Source organism: Solanum stenotomum, chromosome 9, assembly GCF_019186545.1.
Source record: "Solanum stenotomum isolate F172 chromosome 9, ASM1918654v1, whole genome shotgun sequence".
NCBI lineage: Eukaryota > Viridiplantae > Streptophyta > Magnoliopsida > Solanales > Solanaceae > Solanum > Solanum stenotomum.
In genome coordinates, this window is record NC_064290.1 from 31077458 (window position 1) to 31090132 (window position 12675).

Consider the following 12675-nt stretch of genomic DNA (forward strand, 5'->3'; position numbering starts at 1 on the left):
ATGGGAATGAGCTCACAACATGGTATTTATGACTTGGATGGGCATAGAGGGAGTCTTTCGCCATGCTATTATTCTAAATTTTGTCACAACGGTTTCCCTATAGTTGATTTGGGCCCCTGTCATTAAACAAACTATGAGTTTACCAACTTCATTATGAACATTTTAATCAGTTTTTGACATACACACACAAATTCAAGCCATAGTTTGGTTTCAAACTTCAAGTCTTGACGAGTTATTTCACCTCCCATGGTAGCCCAAGTTGGTTGTCCCACAACAATCGTTTTCCAACCAATTAAAGTTGGTTGCTCTTTCTGGTAATTATATCAGCAAATACAAACCCTTTCGTTATATTCTCATCCCAGAAGACACTACAAGAAATGTGTTTTTTAGTGACAACGTTTTGTAGCGACATACATAATTGCCACAAAATGTATAGTTTTTGTGGCGACACAAGATGGTTGCCACAAAACATGATAGTTTTAGTGGCGAAATATATTATCGCTACTAAAAAGTATCATTTAGTGGCGACTTTCCTTAGACCGCCACAATATGTGTCTACAAAAATATGATTGAAAAAGTATTTGGTGCGACTAAAAAGCAGTCGCCACAAAAACATTATTGTGGCGACAAGGTTGCCACTAAAACAAGATCTTTTGTGGCAACTTTCAAGTTGTCCCTAATTCTTTTGTTTTGATATTTTTTTAAAATTATTTTGTGTGTGAATTCAAACTTTAATTAATTATTATAATTAGGTATATGTATATTTTGTATTTATATTATTGTTAAGTTTTTAAATTAAATTTATACTTTAAAGAACTTATTTAAACCAGTAATCATGTAGTGAAAAGTATTGATGATTATATATAGTAATTTAAATAAGTATTTTGAGTAATTTTATATATTTAGTTATACTGATAATAAATAAGTACTTATTTATTGATTTTTTTGTGCACTACAAAAATAATTAATTTAAAAGATATTTTATTATTTTGTCATTTAGAGCGATTATACCTTGATATATATTATGTATATATATTATATAGTTTGTGGGTATTAGTTTGGTCTGTATAAATTAATCATAATTTTTTTGTATATTTATTGGTTTGGAAAACAATTTATGTCAAAAACTAATGTTTAGTTAAGTATGCATTTCATTTTGTTAGATTAAAGTCATTTACAGTTTATTCACCGAAATTAGTCTATTATTTCAAATAAATATCTTACTATGTTACTCTGTGTAATTTATATCAAATGAATTATTGGGGCATAACATAACGATTACGAAAATATTTTAGGATGTAAATTAAAGACTACTTTCAACTACTATCCTTTTGATTAATTTTAAATTAGTCTCTTAAAAAATATGAAGTAGTTAAGAACCTCAATAAATGAATGATAAATAACAAAAAAAATTCCAACAATTTTCTTAAACATTGAAAAATTCACTTATTTTAAATTATGAAAAATTCTCTATAATTCACTTAATATGAAAACAAATACTTAATAATTAGAAACCTTGATTGATTTTTTAATTATTGACTCTTCTTGATTTTTAATTCAATCCAATTTTTATTTGGCTACATTTTTTGTATCTGTGTTAGATTTGTATTGGAATATGCTACAACATAATTTAATCTCATTTACGGCCAATATTTACTCGAGTTTCTCTTTTAATAAAATAATCCCAAAACCCCAATTCCCCTATTCATATTTTCTTCCCAACACAGCCGCATAAAAACGAGCCCTAGCTCGACGACGATTGATGAAGCTTCGTTAGAAGAGATTGATCGACAAATCCTTAGCTATCATTCGCTCCAACAAGGGTTCAATTCTAATGGTAAACTCCTAACCTCACCGTTTTTAGATTCCAGATATTTTCATATAATACGAATTTCTAGCCCTTCCTCCGTCCTACTTTGGTTCACAATCTGAGTTTCTAGCACTACCTTTGTTTAGTTTCTTAATTTTGTTATAGATATAAAAGTAATGTTTGTTCTTTGTCATTGATTTTTTTTGTTAGTCTTTAGCGTTTTTAGTCTTGTTTCCATTAGCAATAATTCTCTTCTTTTTTTAAAAAAAGAAATTTAGCAAATCCTCACGCTTTTAGCTTCTTTTTATAATTTTTATATATTATGGAGTAAAATGTATGTAGATTCTTTGTGTATCTAATGTACAGTTATAAACTAAACGCCTATTTGTTTTCTTTGTTTAATTTCAGCATGTCGTTTTTGATAAGCATCACTCCCTTTCCCCTTTGTGGCTTACTTTGAATCTAGTGGCTTTAATCCCTTCGTGCCTACTCGTATCTAGATTCTCAGATTTATTTTATTTCGAAGGGATGAAGTGTTTGGTAGCAAGGTCTGTTTGTATGCTACATACCCTGCTCAATCTTCTTCCTTAGTCTTAGTTGAGAAATTATGTGATCATATGTTAAGCCGAGTGTGCAGTTTTATTTTATTTTTATCAGTGTGATTGCTTGTTTACAATCATGATCTAAACTGGTTTCCATCCTTCCAAATTTATAACCTAATTCATCTGGGTGCCTTATCTTCAACCATGATTCCCTGCATCCCTTCTTAGGTTTTCATATTATAGAAGTTTCTGCTCGCCGTTGTTGGCATACTTGCTCTTTGTAAAGTGAAAACATACAGCCAGCTAGCGACACCACTTACATACTATCTCTTATGTCTCATCTTCTCCGTTTGCAGTCATCAAACATTGTTATACCAACAATCTTCAACAACTAAACATGAGCATAGTAAGACATTGGGGAATGGAAGTGCAAGAGTCTTGGTACAATATAAGGGAATGCAAGTCCAAGAGTTGTCTGGTAATTGCATTTTCTCCCTATTCTCTATGACTTGGGTAATATCTTTATTCTATTGTTATGTTTGTCTTGTTCTAGCTAGCTACAAAAATGTACCATGTTTTATGTCAGGGATTATGTGAAGAAGAGATGATTCATTAGTCTTTCAAATAATTAAGGATAATGCTGATTTTGAGCAAATTAAGAAGTCCTGTTAAATTAGATATCTCTATGACAACAAATTAATGCAAGACGTTTGGAAAAAGCTCGTTGTCCTCTGTAATATGCATCCATCATCAGTAAATTTTTCATGCCTAGTATTGTTTCCAATTGTGGTGCACACTGCCTTGTTGATATTCTTTTAAAACAGAAACAAATATATATATTTTTTAAAACAGTTGGTGATATTCTTTTGCTACTAAGTGAAACACCAAGATATTGTATAGGAAGGCTGCCTCTAGAGAAACCTAAAATAGACAAGATTTGTTGTTGCACATCATCAGATAATGTGAACCGTATAGCATTTTCGTGTGAGTTTTTTCATTGCCCCTTTTCCTTTACTACCTCCTTGGTTTGACTGAGTCTTATCCTTTCGAGATTAATTTTTTCACATCATCAGATAATGTGATATGTATAGTATCTCTTGTACATCATGAGATGATGCAATCTGTAATCATTGTTGGCGTATTTGTTTGACTTTTTTGAGCTAATTTTATTTTAGGTGGTATTTTTATTTAATATGGCTTCGAGGAGCTATATTAATAGCAGTAAGAAGTGGAGTTAGGAGTAAAGATAGTTTTTGAGGAGTAATATATGTCATATTGTTTGTGATATTGGTAACCTTATGTTGTTCCATCATTGAAAGAATGACATCACTCTTTTAACTAACAAGAGATACTTCTTAGTTGTCTCGCCATTCATGATATGAGAAACACTATTTGTACAGATTAAGATGGAATTCGGTAATGCACTTCAGCTTATTGGTGTTACTATGGTTGGCATTGTTGGGTACTCTATGGTTGACAGAATGTCATCGGTACATTCATATGGAAACCACAGGAACACCAATAGGTCAAGGTGCATTGCCAGTGCATTTTACAAATTTCTATAGTGCATTATAACATTTAGTAATCGAATATTTGTCATAAAAAAAACATGTAAACATTTTGCGCATACCAAGCTTGTATATCATTTTTAACGGAGTTAACCTTCTTCCAATACCATCTTGAATCTAATGGAAGAGTGTGGTCTCATATATTCAAGTTATTTTTCATATATACTCCATGAACCCATTTCACCCAAAGAATATCCCAATTGTCATCTTAATGTACTGATCTGTCGCATCTAGATAGTTCGTCTTAATATAACATTCAACAACAAGTAGTGCTTGCCTAATGTTGTCAGGACGTAGCTAGATACACAACAAGCACATTATGATAAAATAATCTTCTCAAGCTGAAGAAGTAATTAATAAGAATCTTAAATGGGAGAACAAAAGAAATTGCCTTGGTTATTGTGTTAATCTGCTACTTTTAGTGGTTTAGGAATAAGAGAATACTTTATATTAGCACTTCCTTACTTACATGATCTATTATTCCCACATACTATACAAATAAAAAGTTACATCACATGAATTTTTAATATTATTTTGAACTATATATGGTTGCTTGTTCTTTTTCATATGCATTGAGGAAGTTTGTTCTTGTTTTCACTTTCCTCTGTCAATGGGTTTAGCATACATACTACATATGCCATGAAGCTTGATTTTTACCCCCCACTAATAGTTAAGACTTCAACCTTTTGCCTAGTTCTTGGTATAGCTATATCTTTTTGACATGATTGATGCAACATCTCAGTTGCAAGGCTATATTTGAATTATGAATATGCACTTTTTATTTGTTGATATCATTATGATGATTTTTTAAGTAATTCAATGTATTTTAGTAACAGGGACAACAAGGTTCTTAAGAAATGAGATCGGTCAAGAAGGAGCTTGAGGCATAAAGTTTTTTGATTGTATATATATTAGTACAATGCCACTGAAGTATTATGTCGTAGATATGTCATTGACATTTTAGTAGTGGAAGTATTTATAATATTTGGTCGGAGAATGATTTTATAGTTTAAATACTATTTGATGTTTTTAAAGTTATATATTATAAATTTTATAGAATTTGATTGCATTTAAATTTACTATCATTGTTCTCATCATTTATAGCGGTTGAATACACACAATATAATGCTGGGCAAAAAAAACAAAATTTGATTTATTTACTAAATTTAAATTTAATTCAAAGCTGAAATGATACCTGCTACTAGTGGCTTAATTTTTTGTAGCGACAATTGTCGTTGTTAAAGTTGTTCTTTAGGAGCGAGTTAATGTTGCCACATATGGTATTGTAGTTTTTGTGGCGACTTGTGTCGCTGCCAAAAGTACTTTTTAAGCAACAAGATAAATGTCGCCACTGATAGATAGTACATGTATTGTAGCAACAAGAATCGCTACTCATACGTTTTAGCAACAATATAAAACTTGCCACTATTTAGATATGACTTTTGCAGCGACTATGTCGCCACTTAAACCGTTATTTTAGTGGCGACCTAACTAAAATGTTCATTGTAAAAATATTATTTGTGGCATAATTGTTCACCTTTAGTGGCGACAAATGTCGTCACAAAAACCTTTTATAGTGGCGACTCCATGTTGTCGTCACAAATAACCTTTAGTTATGGAACTACTAGCTACGGCACAATTGTCGCTGCTATATGTGTTTAGTGGCGACTTTTGGGGTATTTGCGGCGACATCTATCGCCACAAAAACACAGAATTCTTGTAGTGAGAGAAAGTTGATCATTTCTGTTGTGATGTCGACCTCGACACCTCTTACATGAACTAAAGGTAGATTTGGAAAGTTTTCTACTAGCCCATCGACTCTTTTCTTGCCTAGTATGAGGAACAAAATTCCATGACCAACTTTGGGAATAAGTCTACAGGTCTCTTTCCATGAGGCATCCACTTTCTAGTGATAAACTGAATCACGATATTGGGGAATTCCTCTCCTAACCTAGCTATCTTAAAACTTTCCTCTCGAGTAAAAGTGAGGTTACTTCTATAGAGAGTATACTTATATTTGATCCCTTCAACTCAAAATTGGATACACTCAAGCTCATTGGATGTAACTAATGGAAGTCTTTCTTTGTCCTTAATTTTGCTTTTTCCCTTGCCATTAAAAAAGAGGATTGGTGGTCCTTTTTTTTATTGCCCGTTTTGAGAAGTCATTATGTACAATATAAATTTTAAAATAATGGGAGTGAATCGTCATTCAAGTTCAAAGTGAGTTTGGTGTATGAGAGGTGGCTTGTAGATGCGAGATTGTAAATCTCTAGTTCAAGCAACGCCCTAAGTAAGAAAACTAGAAGCCATTTGGGTTGACCAATGTTACATCAACATTTCACCAATGGAGATCAGCAACTACTAATAATTGGGCCTAATGCAACAACAGGAAGGTCATCATTGGAGGCCACTAAACCGTTGCACCACCACTATGGCAACAGGATTAAGTCTGCCGCACCTTTGAGCATGACCAGAGTTATATGGCAATGGTTTAGCCAACTGTTACAAAAATTGTTCCTTAAGTTACTCATATTGCAATAGTTATCCATCCCAAACTAACGAAAATTCCATATGCTAATTGGTACAGCTTGAAACCATTGCATTTGATGTTTGGCAACAGTTCCCTTATCTTTGCCATAATAGATTTGATATCTCAATTTGTCACGATCCAAAGTGCACCCTAGACGTGACATGGCATATAAGTCCCCGAGAAGCCTTACACAATCCACTTAACATATATCATACAAAATCATCGAACAAAGAGTTTCAAAGGTAGCATTTCATATAAAGAAAGTTTGACAAAAAGTAGTGGAAGTCTAACATAAATCTCAAAGTCATCTATTGTCAAAGAAGTGATTAAGATGTAACTCATACATCACATACTGTAGACACATAATTTTTGACCGAACATAAAGTTTTACACCATTTTTAGAGGAAAATATTTTATAAAATCTAGATTAAATATTTTGACTTTTACCTTGTTTTATTAACTTTATTTTAAAGGATTTGAAAACAACAAAAATATAATCACATTTTTGGTAAGTTTTATTTTTTTTCAATTGTTTGAAAATGAAATGAAAATTTATAAAAGATTTTATGTTTTCTTTTAATTTAGTTTAATAAATAAGCAATATCTTTTAATTATACTTTACTATTAGTTTCTGAATTTTTATTAGTTTAAAAATAATTAAATAATATAAATATTATTATATTATATTATATTATATCATAACCTTACCTTACCCCCATTAACCCCCACTACTCTTCCCATTTCCCACAACCCTCACCCCATTAACCCCTTAATTTCCTATCCCACTCCCACGTACACCCACACCCCTATACCTATATACTAGAACACACATAACACACAACAGAGAGAAGGCGGAAAAAAATCAGCAATACCAAAAGACAACCAACACACACACGACACAACACAAACAAAGAGAGAAAAAAAAGCCAAAAAGCAGAAAAAGGAAAACAAAACACGAGGCAAAAAATCCAAGAAGCAATACAACAAAAATACAACAGACATCTACACAAAACAAAGAGTTTTAAGCGTTCTAATCGAGTTTCGGTCAAGATTTTGCGATTCTTATTTCTTCATTTAAGGTTCAATTTTACTTTATCTCTTTAGTTTATTTATGGAATTTGATGTAATTATGTGATAAGTTTTCTTATATTTTTGTTTCATTCATAATTTGATTGAAATGAATATTGACCTCTTGAATTATATTTATGTTATTTCTTAGTGCAAATCTCTAAAAGATGAATAAAATCCTATTATTATGTAATAATTTTATTCTTTTATTGTTATTCAATTTTGTTAGGCCTAAGCCATTATTTTAATGGTATTGTTGTAGCTTAATCTTGATGTCAATTATCTATTTTAATTTATGTATTTTTTGGATAAATGATGTCATTACCCAATGAGTAAACAAATAACTTATGTTATTGAACTTGAATTTATTCCATTTTAGGTTGGTTGAATCCTTTGATATGGAGACTAATTTAGTTAACAATAGCATTAATTAATATAATAATAGAACAAAAAGATTAGTTGTCATGAATTCACAAAAATTAGAGTACTAAGAGTTTTAATACTAGGTGAATTTTAGGCACATTAAAAATATTTGTTTCAATTAAGAATGTGGTCACACATCTTCTTTGAAACATTAAAAATAAACTCAAGGATGTGGTGACGCACCTTGTCGAATAATATAATTAATTTTCATTAATCTAAAGTAGAGACTTATAGACAAAAAATTATTAAGTGGGATGCAAAAAAGACAATTATGTCTCTAAATGTCAACACCAAGAATTGCAGTTACGCATCTAGGTTGAGGCGAGTAAACGTTCAACAATAAAATAAATTTGAGCAAATCATGGCATGTAATAATATATCCAAAAAAATAATTTAACATAAGTATAAGTCAATTAAAGCGATGGTGCTAGAATCACGGGACTTGAGGGATGCCTAATACCTTCCCCTCGGTCAACAGAATTCTTTACCCGAATTTTTAGATCGCAGACCAAAATTAAGAGTCATTTCCTTTTGATTAGGGATTAAAAAGAAAGGGTGACTTGGAACACCATAACTCAATTTCAAGTGGCGACTCCGAAATAATTAAAATAATTCCTATTCAATACCGTCACTTAAATTGGAAAGACCCTCCGTCAGGCCGAAAATAGGTGTGACATCTCTGCCGACTCCGCTGGAGAATAACCAGAATTTGAGCTTTATTATATTGGCTTTTACTTGATTTTATTATTATTTTTTGTATATAGTGTGTATGATGGCCTAATGTACTAGTTTCTCCTCATTTATCGATTTTATATTGTTGAATTGTATTAAATTGTCTTCTCTTACTCAATCACTATGAGTCTCTAGTAACACTTCACACACATTCACGGGAATGCAATTATGCACCCTACATTCTATCGAGATAAAGTTGGAGTGTCTTGAAACCCAGTTAAGAATTTTTAGTCACATATGATAAACGGGGTTCGATCGCCAATGAAGTTGGAAAAGTGCTTCTACCGATAAGTTGCCCCTCCCTGGCTCGAGTTGTTCACTCCGGTAAGCCAGTCTAGATACCTATCCTATTCAAGTTTGAAATTAGTAAAAATAGAACATAAAAGGGTTATCCCTATAAGATTTCGCTTATTTACATCATTTACATGTGAATTAGTGAGCCTCAAAACAAAAGTTGGGTCCGCCTAGGACAAGTATCCCTCTCTTACTTGACCACTTAGCTCATTTTATAGGCTACATGTAAATGCATTTATTTATAAAGTCTCTATAAGTTGACTCATTTTAGTGTGATTAATGTAAAAAAAAAATAAGATATCTTTTGATATTACTAAAAAAAAAAGGAGAAAACACGAAAATATTTCTTTCTTTAGAAGTTATTATACATTTCTTTAAAAGAAAATAACAAATTTTGCATTACTTAATGAAAAGAATAATAATTTATTATTTTTTAGATTATTTTTTTGTAAAGTTTATAAAATAAAACTCAAATTTTTTTACTTTCATAATACTCTTTGAAAAATTGCATTTGTCAAAAAATAGTTTTAATATCTTGAAGTTTTTTTTTTCTTACTGTCAAATCTGAACGGACTACGTACACCTGATTTTCTTCTCGATAAGATACATAGGGAACCCTCCTCGAGTTCGGTGATCCTTCTTTAAAAATTCAAAAAAAAAAATTATCCTTTCTAAAAATAGGATTTGTCCTTAAAAAACAAAAGTGTTTTAACTTCATATATTATGTACTACATTTGACCTGATTCCTTCTTTGACAAGATATGTAGACAGCCTTATTTTGAGGTTTTGTCTAAACAAGGAAAAATCTAGAAAGTCCGTGCCATAAAAACTGAGGTGAATTTTTTTCTTTTTATAAAAAATTTAAAAGTTCAAATAAAAGTGTTTCTCTCTCTTATTTTAAAATCTAAAAAAAAAAGATGAAAAATATGTTTCAGGTACGACATTTCTTCAAGAAAATATTTTTATCTAGAAAATTTGACTTGTTTGGTACTAACATGTTTAGGAATGTGCATAAGAAAAAGAGAAAGAAAGTATTAAACTATATGGCAAGATAGACCAATTTTGTTGTGACCTATAGACTTTTTTTAGTACCTCTCAATATATTTATGCAATACTTGAGAAATTATCTTGCTTAAAGTTAAGGCTAAAACAAATTCAACCTCATTGATTCATGTGCATTGTGTGGTGAGCTTTAGATATAAAGTTCAATGGCATGACTTTGTTGATCTAGAACTTGGTCCGAATGTTGGTTGAGACGAAATTTTTGAGCAACGTTTAACTTGAGAAAAGATTATAGGCTTTCTTTGATCCGATTGTGCCTTTAAAGCCTACAAAATGACATTTTATCCATATAAATCTTATTTCAAGCTTGAAACTTTTTTATTTGAATAACTACATCTTAGCATATATCTTTTTGAGTGCATAAATACACTGTCCCTTGGTCCCATCTTCTAGAGCGCACTATCAATTATCTAGACGGTGCCAAAGACCTAAGTTGGGTAACAAAGTAAAAACGACAAATATGCAAAAATTCAAAAAAAATATGACAAAGAAAAGCTAGAATGAAAAAAAAAACTCTAACAAAAAAGAGAGAAAATGAGAACAAAAGAACAAATAAATGCGGAAAAGCTTTCGAGAAAACAAAGGTCAAATGTGAAAATGAAAAATATTGAGAACATTATGCAAATTTTTAGGAAGAAATACTCACTTTATCCCAGATGAATATTCTACCTTTCCTTGACCCTAAATTACAAGCCAATGAAAAGTCCTATTTGATCTCATTTTTTGGGTTCTCAAATTACTGGATACTTACATGAGGGCCAAGAACATGGTATCTCAATATCATGCACTAAACATTTTTCTAAGTGTGTGTGATTTCTAAAACATCCTAAGATCAAAACACTTCTATTGTGTGAAGTAGGACTTCATTTGTTGCGAGGGCACTTGAAACATGAGGATATGAATAATCTATCCCGTAATTTAGGCAAGATGAACTCATCTTTTAAATACCTAAGAATGGTCGAGATACCATTTGAAGCTATAGGGATTACTCAAAGTTGATATCAAATTTGTTTGAAAGTAGTTGAAGTGGATTCAAATGCATCATACTAATTGTTGGTACCAACTAAAGTCAAAACATTGTCAACCATGAACTAATTTGTTTCTCAAAGATGTCATTTGTAGGAAAAATCAAGAAAAAGAAAAAAAATATTTTGTTTTATTTTTATGAATTACGTTTTACCTTATTCTTGTTATATCAGATGCGTATGCCGTCTTACGATAGCACTCGATCTCACAGAATAAAATTTTATATCCTTGAAGGAAAGAAATTGGATCATTTTTTCAAGAAAAAAATAAAAAATAAAAAATAAAAAAAATGATAAATTAAAAAGTGTTACAATGTTCCCCAATTTAAAAACCGGGGATACTTTTATTTGTTAAAAATATTACTCTCATTATTAGGGAACAAACACTGTATTTGTATTTTGACCTTAGGGAATAAACACCCTAGATGCACCATCTTTTATTTCTAGGGAATAAACACTCTAGTTTCATTTTGACCTTAGAGAACAAACACTATCATTTCTCATTTCTAGGGAACAAACACCCTAGTTGCATTTTGACCTTAGGGAGAAAACACCCTAGAGATACCATCTTTCATTTCTAGGGAACAAACACCCTAATTGCATCGATGTCTTGCATTTTTATTTTGGTACAAGTATTTCTCAATTATGCTAATAGCTTAAATTATATTTTTCTGATGTAAACTGGGGCAAAAAATAATGTTGTTGTTATTCTATTTGATGATTTTGTAAAGCGAGATCTTCCTAAGAAATGAAATTGGTGTAGCAGGACCCTCCTAAACAATTGAATTTAGTGTAGCAAGACCCTCTTGAACAATGGGAATTAGTTTAGCAGGACCCTACTGGACAATGGGATTCAGTGTAGCAGGACCCTCCTGGACAATGAGAATTAGTATAGCAAGACCCTCCTAGACAATGGGATTTAGTGTAGCAGGACCCTCCTGGATAATAGGAATTAGTCTAGATGGACCCTCCTAGACAATGGAAATTAGTATAGCAAGACCCTTCTAGACAATGAGAATTAGTGTAGCAGGACCCTCCTGGACAATGGGATTAAGTGTAGCAAGACACTCCTGGACAATGGGAATTAGTATAGCAAGACCCTCCTGAACAATGGGAATTAGTGTAGTAGGACCCTCCTAGACAATGGGAATTAGTGTAGCAGGACCCTCCTGGACAATGGGATTAACTGTAGGAGGACACTCCTGGACAATGGAAATTAGTATAGCAAGACCCTTCTGAACAATGGCAATTTGTATAGTAGGACCCTCCTGGAAATTTGAAATTAGTATAGCAAGACCCTCCTGGACAATGGGATTTAGTGTAGCAGGACCCTCCTGGACAATGAGATTTAGATTAGCAGGACCCTCTTCATAATGGGACTAGTAGGACCCTCCTCATAATGGTAATGGGACTAGTAGGACCCTCCTCATAATAAGAATAACAAGACCCTCCTACATAATGGGATTACCAGGACCCACCTCATAATGGGATTTAGTTTAGCAAGACCCTCCTCATAAAGAGATTTAGATTAGCAGAACCCTCCTCATAATGGGAGTAGCAGGATCCTCCTCATGGCCCCTCCTCATAATGGGACTAGCAGGACCCTCCTGGACAATGGGAT

The 12675-nt window shown here is 32.0% G+C and overlaps 1 long non-coding RNA gene across 2 annotated transcripts; it reads left to right on the plus strand.

The window, feature by feature from the left end:
• The first annotated feature begins 1672 nt into the window (after nt 1-1672).
• On the plus strand, nt 1673-4983 carry LOC125875586 (uncharacterized). Of its 2 annotated transcripts, none has more exons than XR_007447444.1 (3): nt 1673-1837; nt 2709-2830; nt 4751-4983. It is a non-coding gene; the product is annotated as an uncharacterized LOC125875586 (long non-coding RNA). The 2 variants fall into 2 exon arrangements; XR_007447443.1 differs by having other exon boundaries at nt 1675-1837; nt 4757-4983.
• Nucleotides 4984-12675: the final 7692 nt, after the last annotated feature.